The sequence below is a fragment of the Chenopodium album genome, chromosome 3, assembly GCF_948465745.1.
Source record: "Chenopodium album chromosome 3, dcCheAlbu1.1, whole genome shotgun sequence".
NCBI lineage: Eukaryota > Viridiplantae > Streptophyta > Magnoliopsida > Caryophyllales > Amaranthaceae > Chenopodium > Chenopodium album.
Window position 1 is genome coordinate 65,945,976 of NC_137836.1, and position 24,629 is coordinate 65,970,604.

Below are 24,629 nucleotides of genomic sequence, written 5' to 3' on the forward strand. Positions count from 1 at the left end.
TCTCCTTATATCTCAAGCTCCCAACCTCATGAATCTTGAATTCAGTGTCCGCACCACTAGTCACACGATCCCTAATCTTCTGAAACGACTCATCCTCCAGCTGCCTTTCTTTAATCTCCTCAAATATTGAAGGTTGGATGGTTAAAGCACTTAGTAATCCCTCTAACTCTCCTTGATTGATAACCTCAAGGTTTAATATCCTCATATCTTCACACAACTCATAGGCCACAATCAAAGCATTGACATTATGACTCGACTTTCTGCTAAGGGCATCAGCAACTACATTCGCCTTTCCCTCATGATACTGGATGTGGACATGGTAGTCTGTGAGGTACTCTAGCCATCTATGTTGCCGCATATTCAAGTGTTCTTGGGTGAAGATTTACTTTAGACTCTTATGGTATGTGAAGATCCTACAAGAAACACCGTAAAGGTAGTGCCTCCAAATCTTCAAATCGAACACAACAGCTGCAAGCTCCAAGTCATGGGTAGGGTAATTGACCTCATGTTTCTTTAGTTGTCTCGATGCATATGCGATCACCTTTCCATTCTACTGTAGCACACATCCCAAACCATGCTTCGAGGCATCACTATACACTTCGAATCCTTCTCTCCCATTAGGTAATACCAGCACTGGTGCAGTGGTCAATCGCTCTTTGAGGGTTTGAAAAGCTGACTCACAACTCTCATTCCACTCAAACTTGCTCTGCTTCTTCATAAGGGTAGTCATGGGTCTAGCTATCTTCGAAAAATCCTTAACAAACCTTCTATAATACCCAGCTAATCCCAAGAAACTACGAACATCAGTCACATTCTTAGGTGTGGGCCACTCACAAACTGCCTTGATCTTCGCAAGATCCACAGATACACCCTCTTTCGAAATGTAATGCCCCAAAAATGTAACTTTCTCCAACCAGAATTCGCACTTAGAAAACTTAGCATACAACTTGTTCTTTCTAAGAGTTTCAAGGGTAGTTCTCAAGTGCTCAGCATGCTCTTCCTCATTCCTCGAATACACTAAAATGTCATCAATGAACACAACTACAAACTTATCCAAATACTCATGAAACACTCGGTTCATCAAGTCCATAAATATGGCTGGTGCATTGGTTAACCCAAAAGGCATGACAGTAAACTCGTAATGCCCATACCGAGTTCTAAAGGATGTTTTTGGAATGTCTTTATCTGCAACCTTAAACTGATGGTACCCCGACCTTAAATCAATCTTCGAAAACACACTTGCTCCCTTTAGCTGGTCAAACAAGTCATCTATCCTTGGTAAAGGGTACTTATTCTTCATAGTCACATTATTCAACTCTCTGTAATCAATACATAGCCTCGAACTTCCATCCTTCTTTTTCACAAATAACACAGGTCCTCCCCAAGGTGATGCACTAGGCCTAATGAACCCCTTGTCTAACAACTCCTGTAATTGAGCCTTTAGCTCACTCATCTCAGCTGGTGCAATTCTATAAGGTGCTTTTGAGATAGGTGCAGCTCCTGGGACTAAGTCAATGGTAAACTCAACTTCCCTCTTAGGTGGAATTCCCGAAATCTCTTCTGGAAAGACATCTAAAAATTCATTCACAATGGGTACATCCTCTATCCGCCTACTCTCACTCATACTCAAATCTTGGACACAGCAAAAATACAATGGACATCCCTTATTCATTAGCTTCTTGACCTTCAAAGCAGAAATAATCCCAAAACCCTTAGGCTTCCCTAAACGTCTATAGGACACCGTCTTACCCAAAGGATCTCTCAATTGCACCCCATGAATCTCACAGTCTATCTTGGCCTTGTATGAACTCAGCCAATCCATCCCAAGAATTACATCCAAATCCCCTAGATTAAACTCAATAAGATTCGATGGAAATATAGCTTCTCCTGTTTTGGGTGTTTTTGTCCCTTGGGAGAGTTACAGCATGAAGTCTGATCCGGCCGAGCTGTACCTGCAAAATAACGGAGACTCGGTTGGAGCTCCGCCTCCGACGGTCAAGTTAGTAACTTGAAAAGGACTAAAGAGAACGGAAATTTAGGTGGGTATCTGCTCGGATTCCAAGCTCAGGTGTTTCTCTGGTGTAAGAGAATGCAAGTGTAATAAATGGTAAAACGTGCCCTCAAAATGAGGGACATCTCCCTATTTATAGGGTCTTTGGGAATTGTGCCCTTGATTAGGTCACTGAACCCTAATCATTGGTGGGCCACGCCGTTTTGCGGCGTTCTCGAGATTTGGGCCTGAAGGCCGCCTTTTTCCCTTAATTTCTGGAGTGACACGTGTCAAGCAGGGATTCACTACTAGAAAATCCGTGTTTTTAAGACGCTTTTAAAGCCTATTTTTGACGCTAAAAAGCGTCGAAATTTTTTTTCTCGACGCCTCTAAAAAGCGTCGAGAATAAGTGAGTCGAAAAAATTAGGCGTCATTAAAAAGCGTCGCGAATCTCGACGCTATATTGTGTCCAAATTCTTATACGAAGCATCGAAAAATGTAATATTTGGCGCACTTTATCAACTTTAGAGACGTTTTTTCTTGTCTAGAACCTTAAAATTGGTGACGCTTTTCAATGTCCAGAGTTTTATATAGTTGATGTCTAATATCTTGGGGACGCTTTTTCTTGTACACTTTCTTCAAAAAAAAAATCTACAATATATTTACATTTAGCCATATATATATTTCATTCACTGCAAAATAATACTAGTATACTAGTACTACCAAAATATATAAACATAAGTATATAGCAAAAATATGCCAAAATTTATTATTGCATATATTTAATTATATTATAGTATATGTACAATTTCTCATATATAGTACTGAGTTATCTATTACAACATATATAATTCCAGCTTGCACTTCACTCGCGACTAGCTAGTAGTGGAACAAATTTTGATACACGGATAGAAAATCTTTACACAGCTTAACATTATCTTTCTTCCATCCTCGTAATCTTGAACTGTTAATTTTATAATTGTGGCTACGACCATTGGACAGATAAAGGATAGATACAAAATGCTCAGACCTGCAATCCAGAGAGGAAAACAAAATTAATAGGAAAGCCATTAACCTTAAGCTCATACAAATCCACAAAAATAGTTAAACTCGAATAATAGCTACACCATTTCTTCTACTATATTATTTAAAGAATCATTAACCTCAAAAAATATTCAGTGAAAACAACAACAATCTTCTCATATATGACGAAAAAAAACTGTTAAACCTTTCGTATAAATATTCACCAAATTCAACGAAGCTAGAGGAAGTTCATAATTAATAGCACCCACAAGACCACAATCATGTCAAGAAATCATATATAGTATTGGACAATGCAGAGTAAATAAAAGTAGGAATGCACTATATGATAACAAATATTAGAGATTAAAGTTTCAAAAAAAAAAAAGCTACCTGAATATTAGAAATCAATGAGACAGCTAGGAAGATATCAAGTGTAAGACAACCTGGTAATCGTGGATCTTTTGCATACATATTCTGGATAGACAATTTATAGCTGCTCCTTATCCAATAGTTTGGTGATCTATCCTCAAATCTAAGCCAACATAACAGAATTTTAATCAAGATCAATTATAAACAAAGAAACTCAATCATGAATATTGTTAGCAATGTACCAAAGCTAACAATGAATATTCAATAATAAAAGCAACAAGATACATTTGAAGCTAAATAGCTAATTGTCACCTAAGAAAAATTTAACTAGCATGGTCTACCATACCAAGCCACGCCACCCCTCACTAAAAGGGAAAGCACTCGACCTTGGAAAAATAAATCATATCCTACATAAACCATAACCCCAATAATTAAGAAAACCACCAATGAAATCAAGTATACTTATTGAATAACATATTCAGATGCTACACTAATAACACTTCCTCAACCAGTACATAAATTTGAGCCATCTATTTCCTTGCTTAACCGGAGGAGAAAACTCAGTATTTTTTTTTTTTTTTACAATTAGGTTTATTAAGGTAGTTCCAAGAAATCACAAAATTATTACACTTAATCCTAAAAATCGTAGGTGATTTCAACATACGAATGCAAGAGCAAAAAAAATACAAAAGCAGAGCATCTCTGTGAGCTACAAAGTATCAAAGTATTAGACAAACCCCAAAAGTTGAAAATTAACAAGTAGAACAAAGAAATAAAAAGTTACATACCAATGCAAGAGCAAAAAAATACAAAAGCAGAGCATCTCTGTGAGCTACAAAGTATCAGACAAACCCCAAAAGCTTAAATTTAACAAGGAGAACAAAGAAATCAAAAGCTAACTATGAGCTACACTAACAAAAATGGGTACAATTCATACAAAGCACTTGATTAAGATGTGCATAAAAAATGTGGATAATACTTGAAGTAGAGTAGTAGGCATGTAGTGTATGAAAAACAATAGCAATAAGACAAAAATAGAACAACATAGAATAAAACGAGATAATTAGCCCAAGACTTGCGAGGTGGGAGCTCTAAAATTGAGCTCCTACTTAAATCACGCCTTTTCCTTGACCTTCAATACACTAATGAGGATTATTACTCAATATCTCATAATTAAACTTAAATGAAGAAAGTGAAGTTATTGCTTATACTTTGCATATCTTTATTTCATTGTCAATTAGCAGCCTTGCAGGTTTGATTTCTATTTTATCACTTTTATGTCTTATCATTTGTCATACTAGACAAGGACAGACATGCCATAGCATATACTTCCTCCGTTTTCTTTTACTTACAACAATTCCCTAAAACGGAAATGTCACAATACTTGCAACACACTATAAAAGGAAAGTTACTTTAGGGAAAAGCTATACCAATTTCCTTATTTAAAGCACATGGCCCATTAAATTACACTCCTAAAAACCACTCATCCTATTTTAAAGTTTATTATACCATGTAGACCCCACCTTTCTTAATTACCGCCCTAAAGGGTGTGTTGCATCTAAAAGAAAACAGAGGAAGTACATGATTAAAAACACAACAATAGTTCAATCTAATAAAAACATGGAAAGGTGATCAGATAAAGGGTATCGTCGGTTAAAATTATGTGCATACCCTTGGTTTTAATTAAAGCAACTAGAAAGAGGGCCATCAGCTACCAGTGTTTTTGTAGCTTGTAGAGCAAACAAAGCTTAATATAATTCATTTTTAAGTCTGATAAAACACAGTGCATTTCAAACATAAATAGATGTCAGAAACAAAGAATTAGTATATTCTATATGAATGAGGGTAATAAATATTATAAGGTTTTCATGCAAGTTAATAGCGAAGACTAAAAGGACAAATAATACACCATTAGTTTAACAAGGCATCTAAAATAAGTTAATACTCCGTAGCCAATATTATACCCAATTTGTTCTAATATATCTCTAAATAATCACGTAAAATGGTACAATATTTAAATTCCATTTGATTAGGGAAATCTCATAACATTCAAGCCTAATCTAAACAATTTCAGAGCAAATAACTAAATGCCTAACAAATTGAGAAAATGAAGAGTGAATAGCTCTTGTACTAAATAAGTTGAGAAGGATACAAAAACAAAGGATATGAATCATCGAGCTAAACCCAAACAATTATGAGATAAATAAAATGATAAACTCGACCCATTAAATTTGAGTTAATAACCCAAAATCAAATAGAACCCTAAATTGAAACACCCACAAATTTTATTTTTTTTTTAAAAGAATTGCAATTACACCCAGAATTGGAAAAATACATGCAATTATGCAAATGTAAGTTAGAACAAAATCAACAATAATTAAATAAAACGTAAAAACCAAAAATTTATTCTAAATCCCCTGCACCCAACACATACGAAAGAACCTAGATTTCAATAAAATGGCTTTCTACACAATAACTAAAAATTCAATGTTATTTCACAATAATTAAATATAACAAATATAATCTGAATGGTGTTTTAGCATAAAAACAGTAAAATTGATGAGGAAAAGAATGAGATTACCTTAATTAATTGAAGAAATTAACAAGGACATGCAGGAAATTATAACAAGCTTTCACCCATTTTAGCCAAATTTCAAGCTATTTCAACGGCTGAACTGAGATCGTATAAGAATGGATGATAAATGGTGAACAATTAGGTTTAATTTGTTTGAAGTTTTAAGATCTAAGAGTTAGAGAGAGAGAAAGGGAGAGAGAGAGATTGGTATATTTTGTGTGTGGTTAATTATACGGCGGTTTTTTTTTTTTTTTATTATTTTCCTTATACACTATTTTTGAGTCACGTGCAAGTCATACGACGTTGTGGACGCTTTTCCTTGTTAAGAAACTTGTTTGACATCAAAAAGCGTCGAAAAAAGCGGAAATTTATTTTACTGCTGACGGCCCATACACAACGTCGAGCCAATAGCGTCTAAAAACTGAGGGATTTGTAGTAGTGATTGGTCCACTCTGGGCCATTCTGAGACTGACACGTGTCATCCTCTAATTGGACCACGTGGCAGGGTAAAATTACCCTAAACATTTGCCCCTCACATATGTGACGTGGCACGCCACGTGGCATCTGTGACACATGTCACGCTCCGGTTGGCGGTAATTTTACCTTAAAGAAGTAACCATTCACCTTCCGAGTAAATTACGAAAATGCCCCCATATTTACCCTCTATATATAGCCGTTTTACCCTCATAATTTTGTACGTTTACAAAAATTTTCTAGAGTGAAAACTTTGAGAGAGAAGAAGTCATCCGTTTGAGTTAGACGCGAGTAAGAAAGTTTGCTCTCCATCGACCCAGTCGGACCCGCCTACCTTCAGATATCACATCCAAAGGTACCGTCTCTGTCTCTCTCAGCTCTTTTTTTTTTTTTCACCGCTTGTACATATTTCTTGCAATAAATGGATGCATCACCAACACACACGGCACAGCCTAGGTTAGGGTCCAGCCGGTCACATGGGACGGCTGAGTCTAGGATTGGGAGTGCCGTCTCGGGGTGTTGGGACCACCCTTTGCCTTGGATTCCAACCAGTTATGTGTCTGTGCAGGAAACCATGGCTCGAACAATGCAGACGGCAACTGATCCAAATTACAAAAGCGAAGTCTCAGGCGGCCAAACGCCTGAGGGAGAACCGTCTGGTCAGGGAGACCAGATGGCTCTGGAGAAGTCCCCTCCGCGCGCCCCCTCAACTCCCGCTGATTCCTTCTTAGAGGAATGTGACCAAGGCGGCGATGAGGCCGCCTCTGCCCCCTTGACCCAAAATGAGGAAGAGACGGAGAGCGACAGCTCCGCCTCTACCTCTGAGAGTAGTGATGACTTACCCCCGCTTCAGGATAGCGAGGAAGAGGTAAGGAAAAAATGGAACGAGAAGGACGATCCCTTCAATATCCACGTCTCCTCCAAGGACTGGATTCAAATGGAGGAAAACTTAAAGAATTTACGAAAATGCACCCGCTAGGAGACGGGTGTAGGATCCGGGTGCCGCCTGAGAATGGCACCATCTCCTGGGGGGACGATCAACAGAACGCCAACAGCTATTTTGGCTGTTATGAGGCGGCGTTTAAGGCTGGCCTTCGCTTCCCCTTCACCGGGCGGTGAAGGCAATTTTAAGAGGCTACGGCCTTGGAGTCTAGCAACTTACTCCCAACTCTTAGACAAACATTTTGGGGTATGTTGCCGTCTGTGAGTTCCAGGGCTTAACCCCGGCTGGGAGGCTTTTGCTAGTATGCATTATCTTAGCAGAAGCCCAGGCGACTGGAGGGCGTGGTACACTCTGACCACGCAGCCCCAATATATGATGACCTTGGACAAGGTCTCGAAATTCGACGGCTGGAAGCACAGGTTCTACCTGATGTAAGCTCCAACCAGACGGGAGAATTATGAATTCCGTTTGTACAATAAGAAGCCCGACTTGATGGGCCGGAAGTGCGCTCTTCCCTGGATCCCAGAGGAAGATTTTGACAAGATCATTGAGGCGGACTTTTTCGGCCTCACAGACGCGACCTTGTCAAATGGGGAAACAATAAAAGTTCCCAAGAACTGGATCCCCAAGAGCGCCTGGTTCAGGGACGAGTGTTTCCTAGCCGCTTGCGGGCTAAGACACATGTTTACCAAACGTATGCGCCTGAGTTTATATCCGTCTGTAGTACTTTTTTATCGAAATTGATTTATGATATTGACCAATTTCTTTCTTTTTGCAGAGGAAGAATTAAACATGTTGCAGACGAGAAACTCCCAAGTGATCCTCTGCACTCATTCACAAGCAGCTTGCGGAAAAAGCTGCGGCTGAGGTCAAGGCCAAGGTAATAAACACATGACCCTTTCGTAAATTGATCTTAACAATTATTTTTCCCCGGATGCTAACTTTAACTTGGTTATTTTTGCAGGGGTGAGAGGTTGGAAAGACGTTTGAGAAACAACTCAAACGGGCTAGGGAGGAGACCCCCGCCGTTCTCAACAAAAAAAAAATCCACCTCTGCGTCAAATCCTAGCGCCTCAGCCGGGCATCAGCAGATGCGGATAGTGGGGCGGAACGAGAAGGTAGGCGGCAGCCTGGGCCTCAGCCTCGTTAAACTAGTAACCGCGACCAGGGGGTTCTCCACGCCTGCAAGCGGTTCCCGCTTGGTTGGCTCTGAAGGTAAGAACCCTTTTGAATCCTCGCTTGAGCTGGGGTGGCCTTTGCGGGTGAAATCCCACTCTCAACAGACGTTATCTTCAGACGGTCGGCAACAAATAGGTGCTGCCTTAGTTTCGCACTCACCACGTATTGATTGTGGTGCAGATCAATCTCCACGCTGGCCAAACGTCTAGAAGCATGCCAAGGCCATGCTGGAAGCCGTCCGGAAGAGGGATAAAGACAGTATCCCTAGGATAGAGACGTTCAATCTTGAACGCATTCTATCCCTTCTGGCTGAGGTAAGAAACTTGTCAATTCAATTTTATTTTTTCCAAGTGTTTTATCCCGCCTGCAATTCTTATACCGCCTGCATTTTCAAGCCATGCTGCGAGTGGACGGGCTCAAACGTCCTTATTCCCGCAAACGGGAAGAGGTAAAAAGGGCCAAGAAGCCCACCATAGACGCTGATAATATTGCTTTACACTCGACTATCGTAAATGAACTTGAAACTAAAGCAATAATTATGACACAGGCGTCTAGAATCCAGCAGCTGGAGTCAGATCAAGAGACGGCCAAACAGCGGGCGACTGATGCTGAGACGGCCCGGAAAGAGGCGGAGGAGGCCTAGAAGAAGGCGGATGAGAGCGCCAAAAAGGCTGATGAGGCGCTCAAGAAGGCCCAGGCGGACCTTGGCACACTTCAGGGTGTTTCCGAAGAGAACACCAAACTGAAGACCAAGGTTGAGAGGCTGGAGAAGGAGGCTGCTCAAGCTCAGACAAACTTTGCAGAGACCCTGGAGGCGGAGCAAAACCGCCTTGTTGCTGAGAGTGATGCTGACAATGACGCCCGTATGAAGATCGCCTGGGCTGCCTTGTACCCAGACGCGGATTACAGCGTCTGGACACTGGCGCACATCTATGCCGAGTACGTGGTGTACTTGAGAGAGCAAGGTTAGCCAGAGCCTGACTCTTTTGAAGCCTAGGTAAAATCGAGCAACGAGTCGTCCGTGCCTCAGCTACCTGGTCTGGACGAAGCACAGGAGATACCCTCAGATGATGAGGAGAAGGAGGAGGACCAGGATGCACCACCTGCAGGCCAGAAGTGACCATTCAGCGGCAGTATGCCAATCTCTGTTTTTTATTTTTTCTTTTATTTAGCGGTAGTATGCCAAAACTTGTTTTTTTTGGCCTGCGTGTCGAGTATATTTGTATTTACCGGCTGAGGAGCCGGGTTAATTAACAATTTCTCTTTCTCCCTGTAGACACCTAAAAATGTCTCCCCAAAACCAAACCCGTTGATGAACACCTTTCACCGCCATTATTGGTATAGTTGAGTATTTAATCTTTGGAATACTTAAATCCATGTTCTATCCAATATACTTCATGAACCAATCCAATTTCTAGCTCATTTCCCTAAACCATAACCTATTTTCCACTTTTCGTGTCCACATCACATAACTGAGAGAAACTGATTTTATGGCTATAAAATTTTGATCTAATTATTATTTTGTTGGATAGGCCTTTAAATAAGCTTTCCAACCATATATCATAAGCCCAATTCCGAGCTATAACGAAAAAGATATGAGAAAAACATTAAACTCGGCCCAAAACCAACACCCTTCTACTAAAACAGCCATATCTTAAAATCTACAAATTATTTTGACTTGATTCTAATTGAGTTAAAAAGTAGACTTGATAAGCTTTCCAATGATATATTATATGCTTTATTCCGAGTTACGGATAAAAAGTTATGATGATTTTAAAAACGGGTAAAAAACTGGAATTACCGCGCAGCAGCTAAAATGCCGCGACGCGGCAAGATCTGACGTGGCACGGGAGAAATTCCCGTGACACGGTAATTTGGAGGGGATTTTCATGTTTTTAGTGCCCCGTGACTTGGCATAAGTACCGTGACCCGGCGCAATATGCCGTGACACGGTGGACTTTGCCGCGTCACAGCGTTTTCTGCCGTGTCACGGTGGGTTGCTGACGTGTCACGGTGCTTAAAACTTTCCCACGTCACGGGGAACTGTGCCGCAACAAGGGAATTACTACCGTGTCACGGTGCCAGTGCTGTGACACGGGACAACTCCGTGTCTTTTCCGCGTAATCCCTTCACGCGTTTTTACTCCCGTAGGTCAAATATTTCCCGCGTCACTCTATTTTTCCCCGCATCACGCTAATTTTCCCCATGACACGGTAGAGTCTGACTGTGTCACGGTACAGTCTGACCGTGTCGCGGTAGCCTTTTTTAGGGTTTTTATCTTTTTAGGGTTCCGTGTGTTCCCTCTGCTCATTTTCCCTATAAATACCCCCCTCCTTTCTGCAGTTCGGGGCAGCAATAATCATTCTCTCTCACCTTGCACCAAAAAATCATCCTCTTTTCTCTCTTTAACCTAATTTCTAGCCTCCTTATTCTTTCATAATAATTCTCCTAAGCACTCTAAGGAGTCTATACTTAACCCGAGGTTCCGTACTTAAACCAAGGCGTGAAAGGTACAAATAACTGAGGGTTTGGACCAAATCAATTCTACTTTTTATTTAATTTAATTTCCATTTACTTTATATTTTTTTATTGAAGTTACTAACAGTTTATTCATGATGTAGCAATTTAAAGGAACGCGCGAAATGTGAGTAATTATTAATTAATTTAATTACTCTTATTTTATTTTCTTATTGCTAGTATCATGATTAGGTTATTTTTTATTTGATTTGACTAACGCTATTATTATTGAATTGCTTCCAATATTAATGAGAATTCTATTATATTTATTGATCACTACATTGCATGTTTAAAGGGAATATGTAATTGAAAATTACGCCTAATAAGATAATTTGGACAACCGGTTTAGGTTTCTTTTTAATCTTGTTATTTAATCAAGTGATCACAAATATTTTAGAATTATATGCTGCATTAATATTCAACCAATTTAGCCTAATAATAGTTTGGAGCAAATTGAATATTGTATTGTATGCCTTTGAGATCGCAGGAATCACTTTTCACTATAAGAATCGAGTAGAGGCCAATACGGGCAAATGTGACTCCATGACTCACTTCGTACCATCATTCCCGATCCTCCTTTCGTGGTTCCGAACCATATGGAGTTAGTAATCTTATGGATTATGAATGGGGTGTAACCTTCACGGGTCAATCGTTGTTGCCTTCGTTGTCCCTTTATCGTGGTTGCCTTTTATGATTCGTGAACGGTTTACAAGTTCCTTAAAGACTTGTTGGCGGCTCCCTACTTTATTTGTCCCTAATTGATGTCCCTAATCGTAATGTCAATTTCCACTTCCTATGAGTGCCAAGCATATTCACAACATGCTTTTAACGTAGGCGCACTTCGAGCGACGCCTACACTCCCAGACGGGGTCCAGTTAACATTTTAATCCACTTCAACCGTTTGGTTGGGTGGACTTTATGAAATGCACCGACTGAGTCGGTTCTGATCATTTTGCGTTTGAATTTTAATTTTGCAAATTTTAATTTTTCATTTTTGCCTAACTTATCAAAAGCATGCGGCGATTTTTGCCTAACTAATCAATAGTCTGGCTGTCCTTGCCCCTGACGGCTGTGTGATTGGTTTTAAGTGGAGTTGGTTGATTGACTTGAAAACGTCTGATGCTGTAAAGAGCATGATATGTTTGTAAGTCAATCAATCACAATAGTGATTTCCCCAAACCAATTGCACAGCCGTACACCAACAGGCGTTTCAGTCACTACCCAGACGGCGTTTGTCCATCTTAGTAGAGATTTCATAGCCATTGAACAACTCTTTTGCCCCAATTGAGGTAGGAAGTGCAATTTTGGAATAAATAACCTAAGTGAGACCTTCAGCCGGTGACCGACGGATGCCCCAGGGCATCCGGTATTTGGCAACTTGATCGCTCTTCACAGGTCATTTTGGTCAGACGGCTATTAGTTGACCAATTTGGTCGTTCAATTTTTGTCGTCTGCATGGGTACATAGAACCGACAAATAGTCTGTTCTCTGCAACGATTGCACCCGGAGGGGTGTCGCCGGGCGCCTTTGTCCATGTTGGGACAGGCGATTTTATAAAATGAGCAACCATTCGGCCATTTTAGCCTCTGGTCTTGTTTGAGACCGGTTGTATAGCCACTAAACGTTTTTGTGCTTAGTTTTTAGTCGGAGTATTAAATGTACACTAAGTGTCAAACTTAGTTAAACAGAAAAACGCGTTTGGGTTATTGCCCAGGCGAACAGACAATTAATAAGTAAAACATAGTAAAAATACATAAGGAGTCCATCCGGGAATTACCCAGGCGGAAAAACAAAACTTGCTTGCAAACAAAGTCTGATTTCATTGATTGATTCATTGTTTACAAAAATTTACATTCTCAGAAGTAGTACTTTTTCAAATTGTCTACATTCCAAGTTCTAGGCAGGCGCCTGCCGTCTGGAGTTTCCAGGCGGTAGGTGCCGTCCCTTACTTTGTCATAGATCCGGTAGGGGCCTTCCCAATTTGGAGTTAGCTTTCCCAGCTCATTGGCCCTACCAGTTGCCTCCATTTTCCGAAAAACTAAGTCGTCCACTTTCAGAGGACGCTTGTGTACTTATTTGTTGTAGGCTCTAGTCATTCTCAGACGGTAAATCTCATGACGCAAGGCGACATTGCCCCTGCGTTCTAGGAGTGAATCCAATGCCAGGCGCATTGCTTCCTAGTTTGCCTCTTCATCATATAGCATGACTCTGAGAGTCGGCTCGTAACGTTCGATGGGCAAGACGGCTTCAGCACCGTAAACCATGAGAAATGGGGTTTCACCAGTTTCCCCTTTTTCTGTTGTCCGGATGGCCCATAGGACATGGTAATTCTTCTGCCCACAAGCCACCGGCTCTTTCTATTTTCTTCTTAATTCCGTCTGAGATGAGTTTGTTGAAAGCTTTAACTTGGCCGTTTGCTTGGGGCCGGCCAACGGATGCAAAACATCTTGAGATCCCCTGATCTCCCAACCAAGTTTTTAGCTGAGGCGTCTCAAACTGTGGACCATTATCAAACACCATAGACATAGGTACCCCATACCGGGTGATAATGTTCTTCCAAATGAAAGAAATTACGTCTGAGGTCTTGATGTTCTTAACCGCCTCAGCCTCCACCCACTTGGTGAAATAATCCACAGCCACCAAGATGTAGCGCTTTCCGCCTGGAGCAGGCGTGTAAGGACCTAGAATGTCCATGCCCCATTTTGCAAACGGAATTGGGTTGTGGATGGCCGTCAGATCAGTAGTCGGACGGTGAATGAGTTTGCCAAATTTTTGGCACTTATCACATTTCTTCACCAACTCCTTGGCGTCTGCCTCAAGAGTGGGCAAAAAGTAATGTCGTCTGGCTCTGACGGCTAGGGACCTGCCGCCTATGTGGGAGGCACAGAATCCCGAGTGCAAGTCTTCGAGAACCTCCTTCCCCTTTTTAAGGGTGACACACTTCAACAGGGGCTTAAGAAACCCCGCCTTGAAGAGTTCTCCATTTTTCAACTCGAAGCTTGCAGCTCGCTTCTTCAGGACGGTTGCTTCCTTTGGCGAATCAGGAAGTGTGTTGTCTGAAAGATAAGCCCAGATGCCATCCATCCAGGTAAATCTTTGGTCCAGAACTTCAATGGGATCTTCATAGATGCTTCTCTTTTCAAGAACTTCCCAAAAGACAGACCGAGGCGTATCATGGCAAGCAGAAGACGCCAGTTTTGACAATGCATCCGCCTGGTTGTTTTCGGACCTAGGCACTTGATTCAGTAGGAATTCCTCAAGTGCCCCGGCCTCTTCGTTGACTGCCTGAAGATATTTGATCATAGCCGGATGAGTAGCCTCATAGCTTCCCTCATATTGGCTAACAACCAATTGGGAATCAGAGTAGGCGTCAATTTTCATGGCCCCTGCCGCCTTACACATGCGAATACCGGCTAGCAGGGCTTCGTATTCTGCCTCATTGTTAGAGGCCTGAAACTTGAAGCGTAGTGCATACTCAAATCTGTCCCCTTTAGGAAACTCGTAGATTACGCTTGCACCTCAGCCATTCTTTGTAGAGCTCCCGTCTACGTACACTTTCCAAACCTGATCAAGATTATCCGGAGCCACCGGTCGGGTCATTTCAACAATGAAGTCGGCAAACGCCTGACCCTTCACTGCCTTTCTTGGTTTGTAAATGATTTCGAGACTTTGCATTTCAATAGCCCATTTCAACATTCTCCCGGATGAGTCCAAGGTAGACATTGGCCGCTTGAGTGGCTGGTCAGTGTAAATCACCACCGGATGTGCCAAAAAGTAAGGCTTCAATTTTTTGAATGCCATATACAAAGCAAGGCCAAAATTTTCAACCATGGGGTACCGGAGTTCTGCATTTTTAAGAACATGGCTAATGAAGTAAACCGGGAGCTGCACGCCGTCTCGCTCAGCAAGGAGAACGGCACTGAGGGCATGATCTGAGACGGCTAAATACATGTACAACATCTCCCTAGGCAAAGGACTGACCAACCTAGGTAGAGAATGTAAATGCTTTTTTAACCTCTAGAACGCCGCCTCAGCATCATCCCCCCATTCAAATCTTGTCTTCTTCCTGATTGCTTGGAAGAAGTAGAGGCATTTGTCGCCTAAACGACTAAGGAACCTCCCCAAGGCGGCCAGACAACCGGTGAGTCTTTGAACTTCCTTGACAGAACGGGGAGACTTCATGTCAATCACCGCCTGTATCTTTCCGGGGTTAGCCTTTATCCCCCTTTGATCAATCAGGAATCCGAGAAACTTCCCAGACTCAACACCAAAGACGCATTTCTTTGGATTTAACATAACCTTATGCCGCCTGAGTGTGGTGAAGGTTTCTCGAAGATCAGCAAGGTGATCCGCCTGTAGCTTGGAATTGACTATCATGTCATCAATGTATGCCTCCACATTTCTCCCAATTTGATTAATGAAGACTGTATTAATCATCCGTTGGAAAGTGGCAGGCGCATTTTTCAAGCCAAACGGCATCACAGTATAACAGAATAACCCCTGATCAGTGACGAAGGCCGTCTTCTCTTGATCCTTTTTACACAGGGGTATCTGATGGAAGCCGGAGTAGGCATCTATAAAGCTCATCAAGGTGTGACCGGCTGTGGACTTGACCAGACTGTCGATCTTTGGAAGCGGGTAACTGTCCTTTGGACACGCCTTGTTGAGGTCTGTGTAATCAACACACATGCGCCATGTCCCATTCGGTTTCTTAACAAGGACCACATTGGCCACCTAGTCGGGGAAATTACAAGGTCGAATGAACCTGGGGTCTAGCAGCTTTTTGACTTCGGCAGCTGCCGCTTGACTTCTTTCCTCGCCGTGGTTTCTTTTCTTCTGCCGGATGGGCTTCTTTTTGGGGTCCACGGCGAGTTTGTGGATAGCAAGATCTGGGCTGACGCCTGGCATCTCTTCCACTTTAAAGGCAAAAATGTCTTTGAATTCCTTCAACAGAAGGTGCAAGTCTGCACCCAAAGTAGCATGAGCAACCATCCTAACCTTTACAGTACGTTCTCGACGGCTGTCATCCAGAACGAGATCAATGCTTTCACCAGCCGGTTGGGGACGGAGCTCATCTGACCGTTCACCGATCAGTGATTGCTATTTTTTCTCTTTCTTCACCTCCACCAGCAGAGGTGCCTTTCTTTTCTTTCCGGCTGCTGGTGGGGCAGGTGCTAGGTCGGCATCCTTGACATTGTCAAGGTCTATTGGTTCCTGACCGCCTGTGGCCACAGTATCTCTGACGGATGAGAGATATCACTCTCGGGCCGTCTTCTGATCCCCATTCAGGGAACCAACAGAGCCGTCATCCCTCTCATACTTGATGAGCATGAGAAATGGGATGATTACTGCCTTGGCTTCGTTGAGAGTTGGCCGGCCAAGGATGATGTTGTAGGCGGTTAACTCCTCAACGACCAAGAATCTAACGACAATATGTCGTCCCTGGCCTTTTTCCCCCAGCCGGATGGGTAAGTCAATTCTACCGGCTGGGTAGACCATCCCACCCCCAAAACCAACCAAGGGGTGGGTGACCGAATGCATGCTGCTGACATTATATTTCAGCTTTTGCAGGCACTGGAGGCTGATGATGTCTGAGGAGCTTCCGGTGTCAATAAGGATCCGTCCAACCAACTGATTGGCCACCTTACATTCAATGACCACCGGGTCGTCATGCGGACGGCGGACGCTGCCCCTATCCTTCTCAGTGATCAAGGCGTCTGGGAAGGAGGAGCTGGCAGACGCCTACTCATCATCATCTTTGTCCATCTTTCAAAGATGGCTCTTGGTGCCTCGGATGGTAGGGACACCACATGAGAGCCCGCCTGCTATGGTGTAGACCGGCTCCTTATCGGTATCCGAACTACTAGCAGGCAGGGGTTAGTCTGTGAGGACTGACCCTTGTTTTTCTTTTTTGCCCCGGCAGGGGACTTAGAAATGTAGGACTTCAACAGCCCTTTGTCAGCCAGACGGTCCAACGTTCGCTGAAGACTAAAGCAGTAGTTGGTGTCATGGCCAACCTCCTCATGGAATTGACAGAATTTATTTTTGTTCCGTGACTAGACAGAACTCTTCATTGGATTCGACTTTTCAATGGACAGCCGGTCCTTTACTTCCATGAGGATGGAGTTGCAGTCTTTATTAAACTCGTACATGGGAACGTACGGTTTAAATTCTTTCTTTTTCTTCTGGGACGGCTGGTCAGAGTCAGTAACCGCCTAGACTTCTTTTCTTTTCTTGCTCTCTTCTTTGTTTTTGGCCGGCTAAGCTGACCGGCTGTCTTTCTGTTTGTCGGACTTCTTAGAGTCCGACTAGCTTCTAGGCGAGAAGAGGTTGGTAGCTTGGATGTAGCTTTCCGCCTCCCTCAGGGCCGCCTGTAAGGTGAAAGCCCCTTTTTTTACTAGGTCGAACTTAAAGGTCGACCCGTCTCTCAGACCCTTGAAAAAGTCTGTAAAAGCTACCTCGTCAGACAGTCCTTGAATCTGAATTCTTATCAGATTGAACCGCCTCATATGAGCGCAACCCTTCTCTTTCTCCCTGCCTAACAGTGCTCAAATCAAGGCTTGTTTTCTTAGCAGGGATGTTCATTGAGAAGTTGGAAGCAAACAGGAAGGCGAGCTTCCTGAAGCTATCAATGGACCCGGCTGGCAAATTGCCAAACCATTGTTGGGCAATGCCCTTCAATGTAGCCGGGAAGCACCGACACCAAGTGGCATCATCCAACCCCTGCAGATACATGAGGTTGGTGTAAGCCATGAGGTGGTCTTCCGGATTGGTGGTACCATCATAGGTACCAACCAACACATTCTTAACCTTGGCTGGCTGAGCCGCCTTGGTTATCTCCTAGGTGAACGCAGAAGGCTGTTCACCCAGGCGCAGCAGCCGGAGCTTCCAGTCCAATGGCTGGACATTTTGATATGCAGCCTAACCTCTAAAGAGAGCCAGCTGCATGAAGTGAGGGGGATACTGTCCGTAAGCCTGAGTAGGCACATACGGTACAGTTCCAATCATCTGAGGGCCAGAATGGACAGTATTACCGCCTGTCTGGCTCCCATGCAGAGAGAGAGAGAGAGAGAGTTCCCTGCAGTAGAGTTGTTGAAGCTGTCTGGAAAGTTCAACGTTGAGGCCGAATCAGACAACTGTTGATTCCTCTTCCGGTTGATAATTTCCTGGGCATCAGGAATTGATTTTTTACTTCCCACCGGCTGCTGAGTCCAGCGGGTGTTGTTGTTGTTCCTCTTGGGAAGGAGAATCTTTGACCAATCAATGGTCCCGGCTGCCTTCTCCTTTGGATGAGGAGTGGGCTGCCGGTCTCTGACTGACTTCCCCTTCTCCTAAAGAGTCTTCTTGGCCGACTAACCTTTACTTGGGCCAGCCCGGCTTTGGGTGATCAGCTCTTTAATTTCACACTTGAAACTGGTCATGAATCTCATGAGTTCGTCTCGGGTGACAGGTGCTGACCCAGCGGCCGTTTGGGTTTCCCCTTCCGGCTTCCCAGAGGGTCGGTTAGTACCCGCCTGGGAGGCGCCCCGCTCCAGAGTGTCTCTGGGCCGGATGCGCTTGGTTCTGAGAGAGCCGTCTTCGGCTGTAAAGGTTTCGACCTAAGGATCTTCAACCTCATGGTCTGTAAAGACTTCTGGGTCTTTGCCCAGACGGTTAGGGGGTGGTACATACTCTAGAACCATCTTCGAGGTACTCTCCCCACATATGGCGCCAAATGTTTTGGGTGTTTTGGTCCCTTGGGAAAGTTACAGCACGAAGTCTGATCCGGCCGAGCTGTACCTGCAAAATAACGAAGACTCCGGGTGGTTGGAGCTTCGCCTCCGACGGTCAAGTTAGTAACTTGAAAAGGACTAAAGAGAACGGAAATTTAGGTGGGTATCTGCTCGGATTCCAAGCTCAGGTGTTTCTCTGATGTAAGAGAATGAAAGTGTAATAAATGGTAAAACGTGCCCTCAAAATGAGGGACATCTCCCTATTTATAGGGTCTTTGGGAATTGTGCCCTTAATTAGGTCACTGAACCCTAATCATTGGTGGGCCGCGCCGCTTTGCGGCGTTCTCGGGATTTGGGCCTGAAGGCCGCCTTTTTCCCTTAATTTCTGGAGTGACACGTGTCAAGCAGGGATTGGTCCACTCTGGGCCATTCTGAGACTGACACGTGTCATCCTCTGATTGGACCACGTGGCAGGGTAAAATTACCCTAAACATCTCCTATTTTCAAAGGCAAGCCTTTGAATATTCTATTACAATGGACAAGTTTGCCCGTAGGCAGACTGACCGACACATTAACATGACTCGATTCAGCTAAGTTTAACTTGCGCACAACAAAAGTAGAAATGAAAGAGTAAGCTGCTCCAGAGTAAAAAAAAGTGTTGACAGAGACACAATGAATAGAAAAAGTACCAGTACCTACATCCGAGGACCTCTCAGCTTCTCCCTTGCTCATCACAATCAAGCGCCGGGAGTGTTCTTTCTTGCCTGGTAACCATTGTTGTTGTTGCCTGAGTTGTTGCTGTCGTTGCCAGATCTGTTGTTGTTGTTGCTACCATTTCCAAATTTCCCATTCTGACCATTTCCCTTGTTCCCCTGGTTGTTGAAGTTGTTAGGCCTCTGTTGGGTGTTCCCACCATTCCCACCATTTCCCTATTGTTTCTGTTTGGTGTAACACTCATATTCCCTGTGCCCCTTCTTATTACAAAACCGCCAAGTCACCAATTTCCCATCACAGTCTCTCCCAGGGTGGTTTCTCCTACACCTCTTACAATGGTAGGTTCTCTCTCCATTGTTAGCATTAGAAGAGTTGCTAACATTTTGGTTACCTCTATCAAATGAGTTCCCATTTCTAGGCCTCTTAAAGCTACTTTGGTGTTCGGGTCTCCCAAAGTCCTTCTTTTTTTCTCCGGCCTTAGTACTCTCGCCCTTACTCTTTGAATTCAGGTGGTATATGTGAGTAGCTCTCTCATATACCTTATCAAGGGTTTTAAATACCTTTCCAGCTAAGTCTTTCTGTAATTGGTCAGTTAACCCCTGCTCAAACCTCTAAACCTTCAGTTCTTCTGTGGGTACAACCTCAGGAGCAAACCTGGCAAGGGTCATAAATTTATTGTAATACTCAGAAATTGTCATCTGCCCCATATTCAGGTTTATGAACTCCCGAGCCTTCTATTTCTTTAGGAAAGGAGGATAAAATTTATCTCTTAGGGCGGTTTTGAACACTTCCCACCCAAAGTTAGGTCTGGCTCTCACTAGTTCAGAGTTATCTCTCCACCATATATATCAGCTTCGTCCTTAAGGTACATAGCTGCCTGGTCCACTTTCATACCCTCAGGACAGTTCAGTGCCACAAACAGCTTATCAAATTCCCTAATCTAGTTTTCTAGGAAATTAGGGTTAGCCCCTCCCTTAAAAACTGGTGGCCTAACCTGGGCCAACTTCTTAAACATCTCTGATTGTGGGTCGACTTGGTCTCCCCGATTTTGGTTAAGATTTTCAGCTAGCAAACGAATAGCATCAGCTAAGGCAGCGTTCCCAACCATTCTAGTGCTACGCCTGAAATAGAATAAATATGCACTCTATTTTAAATGAAACCCAAATACTATTCACACATATTCATTGAATCACAATATTGCATTCGTCACATAAAATTGTTCAAAAGGGTACTTTGAGATTGGACCCCCTTGTTCCAAGCAAAACCATACATTATAAACACAATTCATACGCAAGATTAAATGAAGTTAAGAAAATATTTCCCCCATCCCGCGTCACTCATACTAAGTTTAATCATAAACAAAGAAATTTTTTCCAAAATTATATGATCACAAAAATTAGACTTGATCTTACTCACAAAGAAAAGTAAAATAAGGCTCTTAAAATAAAATATCAACTTCTTTTTATAACTTGAATAAATGTATCAATCCCAAATAATAACTCTGTAGCATGCTATAATGAAGTTCTAATAACCATTATTAATGGCAAATTGCCTTATTCATGCTAACTCTACCCTAACAAAAATAAATCTCAAGGTATCACAAAGCTGTTTTTATCTTTCTTCTCATCATAATTATTAACATCAAAATCGGGATCCTTCTCATCATCTGAGTCTTCAATAATTATTGCCTTGTAAAGCGGATTAGGATTCCTAATAACTCTCCTTCTAGCATTTGGATCTTCAGGTGGTGGTTGTAGCCATTCAAGGTTATTCTCATCTGGAAATTCAATAAGAGTATAGTCATGGAACATTCTTTGGTAGGTTTTAATCTTATGCTTTTTGTTCTTTGTAGTCTTAAACTCATGTATATACTGGTAATCTTCCTCATCAGGATTAGCTGGCGTGATAGTCCTTTCAAACCTCTCTAGAGTATCTTCACTTCGAGCATCATTCTCATCCTCAGACACAACAACGGGGTTGTTCCTAGTACCATTATTCGTGCTTTCAGACGTGCTTACTTAGTCACTCATCTCTTTTCTACGTCAACCCAATGCAACGAACATACAAAAGCATAACACAAGCACATCATAAAACACATCAATTAAGACATTAATTACAACATGTTAAATAAAAAAGAAAAATAACACTTCATGTGACAATTAAATGAAAAGATATGTATGAAATATGCATGCATTCCCTTCTTAAGTCTATCCAAAGCTCACCAAGTAGACAAAATAAGCTTCAAAATCATATTAGATAAAACGTTTCAAACATACTAAGTTTCGAAAAATCACTTTAGCCTTTGAACTTAAATCCTCAACTGTTAGTTAGGCGCCTAAGACATACTAAGCTAATTGGCTTTAGTGGTAATTAAATCTAACCTAAGCTCCCAGATACCACTTTGTAATACCCCAATAATTCTCTCTTAAAAACCTGTATATAACCTGAACAATTTCAAAAGAATTACTGGCGCGCTACCGCCACGTGTTCAAACGTTAAGGCTATTTCAGAAATTAGCAGCGGAAAACTTAAAACAGTTATAAATAAACCTCAAAATGAAAGGATTAAGTCAAAATAAATATTACAAGTTGGAACCATTAAAGCCCTTTATCAAAACCCAACAAAAAGTAGAAAGTAAATAAATCTAGTGTTCGAACAAATTCAAACCAAAAGAAATAGTGTCAAAGAAAATCGAGTTAAAATGAATTCAACTTGCGAAAGACATAAACTGCAGTCAACCAACCCTCTACTCAAAATCCCACAACCCTGATGAATGCTGCATGTGTAAGAACCTGTGGTTATTCTGCTCTCCAATATTACAAGTGCAAAAATTGGATCGTCACAGGGTCATTGAAAGACAAAGGCCATGACCAAAGAAGGACACACACAAAAGCACGCAATCAGCAAAGCTGAGTACATACAAGCTGCGAAATAATTTAAAAAATACCTAACATGCTACTAATAATCAAACATATGCATCATTAAATAATAAAATCAACACATGACTCAACTATCCAATTTATTAAGACTTCACTAGTTAATAATAGCTAACTCATTTCAATTTACTCATTGGATTTAGCAATAGACAAGGTTGTCCAACCCATGTCCCATTCGGAACATCAATAAAGAAAAACCCCATGCCTCCTTTCAGAAACATTAATAAACATCCAACGACCACGAGCGCGACTCCGTGACCGTAGTTAGTATGAGATCTCACCTAACTCCTAGTTTTAAGAAAATTATTTGAAATAAGAGACTCGTAGATCAGACGGCCTCGAGAAAAAAACATGGCTAATACCCATGTACCCCAACCCCTGATTGTCATTACTCCAGATGTGCACCAATCCAGAGTTTTATTGCTCATCCATCTTGCACTTTACGTGATTTACAGGTTTAAACTTGGTGATGACTCATATGCATAACAATACAAACATTCCAAACACAATTAAATCAAGCAAGGCAAGTTTCCGATTTCAATTCTTGATTTATTAGTGACAAAACAACATTTATTAATTATTCCTTTACTACCTCGGTGTATAAACACCTTGAGTGCATAAGGCACCCCAAATTCTTAACCTTGTCTTATAAGACTTGAATCTTTCCTTTACTCATCCTATTTCATTAATCATGAATGAGTAATAAATAAATCATTTCACCAATCACATACCTTTGCCTCTAAGCGCACCTTGCATAATTAGAGCATAACCAATAATTGCAATAAGGAATAGTGCACGTCAAATGAAATTCACAATGTATAACCAAACAATTTAACCCTGTCATCCCTATACATGATACTAAGTTCTCGATCCGTTCTTAAACATGCACCTAAAAGCAAGGTTTGTAACTTGTACATACCTTGAGTAAACAATTCGATTGGCCGCTTTAGAAACTAGCTAGAAGTCGCTTTCTACAAAGTCCTCTTCTAAAGCAAACAATGAGAAATAAATCAATACTCAAGCCATTAAATTTACAGCAATACTAAAGCATTTTAAAACCTCTCAAACCATTAAAATAAAGCCTTTAAATTGTTACCATTAGTCAAAATTAGTTGTACAACATCCCAATTACAAGTTTATGTGTTAAAATTTTGAAAATATAGTGTATAATACAAAATTACAGCAAGTTTATCTTAATAATACATGCTGAAAATTTGTTTTATAATTAGTTATTGTTATTCAAATAATTTATACTTAGCATATTGCATAAATATTTGTTTAAATCATATAGAAGCATTCTAAAACCTTATTTTTGGCTCAAAACTAACAAAAATCAGATTATATCAAATCTGAAAATTAATTTAAATTATAAATTTCAAACCTTTAAAGATCTACATTAACAGTTCAATGATTAGAATAGTGTATTACACCTTAAATCTTAAAACCCTTCAAATAAACAACATAAAACTCAAATTTTACAATATATAAAATCTGAAAATTAATATACAACCAAAATAATCATACTTTGACATAATTTAAACATAGAATAATTAAGTAACTTGCTTAGTACGTTATTAAGCCTTAAAACATGAAAAATCAACACTTTAAACCCTAAATTCATACATACCCAAATCTAAAAATTTATTAAAATAATTTAAACATGCTAAAACCCATAAATTTATAATCTTTTATAAACTAGGTACATAATCAAACCATAATAATGTAATTTAGAACAAAGTTTTTAATTAAAGCTTGAATCTTTAGACATTCCAATTAATATTATAAAGCAATAAAAAAAATAAAGGAAAAGGGAAAGAGAGGTGGCGAACTGCGGTGGTCGGCAGCCGGTGAGGGTGGCGGCTGCAGCTTCGAGAATTTTTTTTTCTTCTGCTAGAGTTGTGAAGAGGGAGGAAGAAGAAAGTGAGGTTTCTTTTTTTTTTTTTTTTTTTTTTTTTTTTTTTTATCTTACGTGAAAGAGGAGGAGAGGAGTAAAGGAATTAAGGTGGGTTGTTTTTTGTGTTTTTATAAAAGTTGGGCCTAAATTCCTAACCCAAGTAGAATTAGGATTTGACTTTGGGCAAATTTGGGTTTGGGTAGGAAATCAACTTTGGTCCAAATATATTCAAGAAAATAAATTGTAATTAGACTAAACTTAATAGTTTAATAAAATCTTATTATTTTCCTCAAAATAATTCAT

The 24,629-nt window shown here is 41.3% G+C and overlaps 1 protein-coding gene and 1 long non-coding RNA gene across 2 annotated transcripts in view; one reads left to right on the forward strand and one right to left on the reverse strand.

Moving 5' to 3' along the window:
* Positions 1-24,629, forward strand: part of LOC145625227 (F-box/LRR-repeat protein At4g14103-like) — a 179,754-nt gene that overhangs the window by 48,592 nt on the left and 106,533 nt on the right. The gene's annotated exons all lie outside the window — the stretch shown is intronic.
* On the reverse strand, positions 2,737-6,182 carry LOC145614888 (uncharacterized). The gene is made up of 3 exons (XR_014107181.1): positions 5,964-6,182; positions 3,404-3,545; positions 2,737-3,020 (listed from the first exon to the last, which is right to left on the reverse strand). It is a non-coding gene; the product is annotated as an uncharacterized LOC145614888 (long non-coding RNA).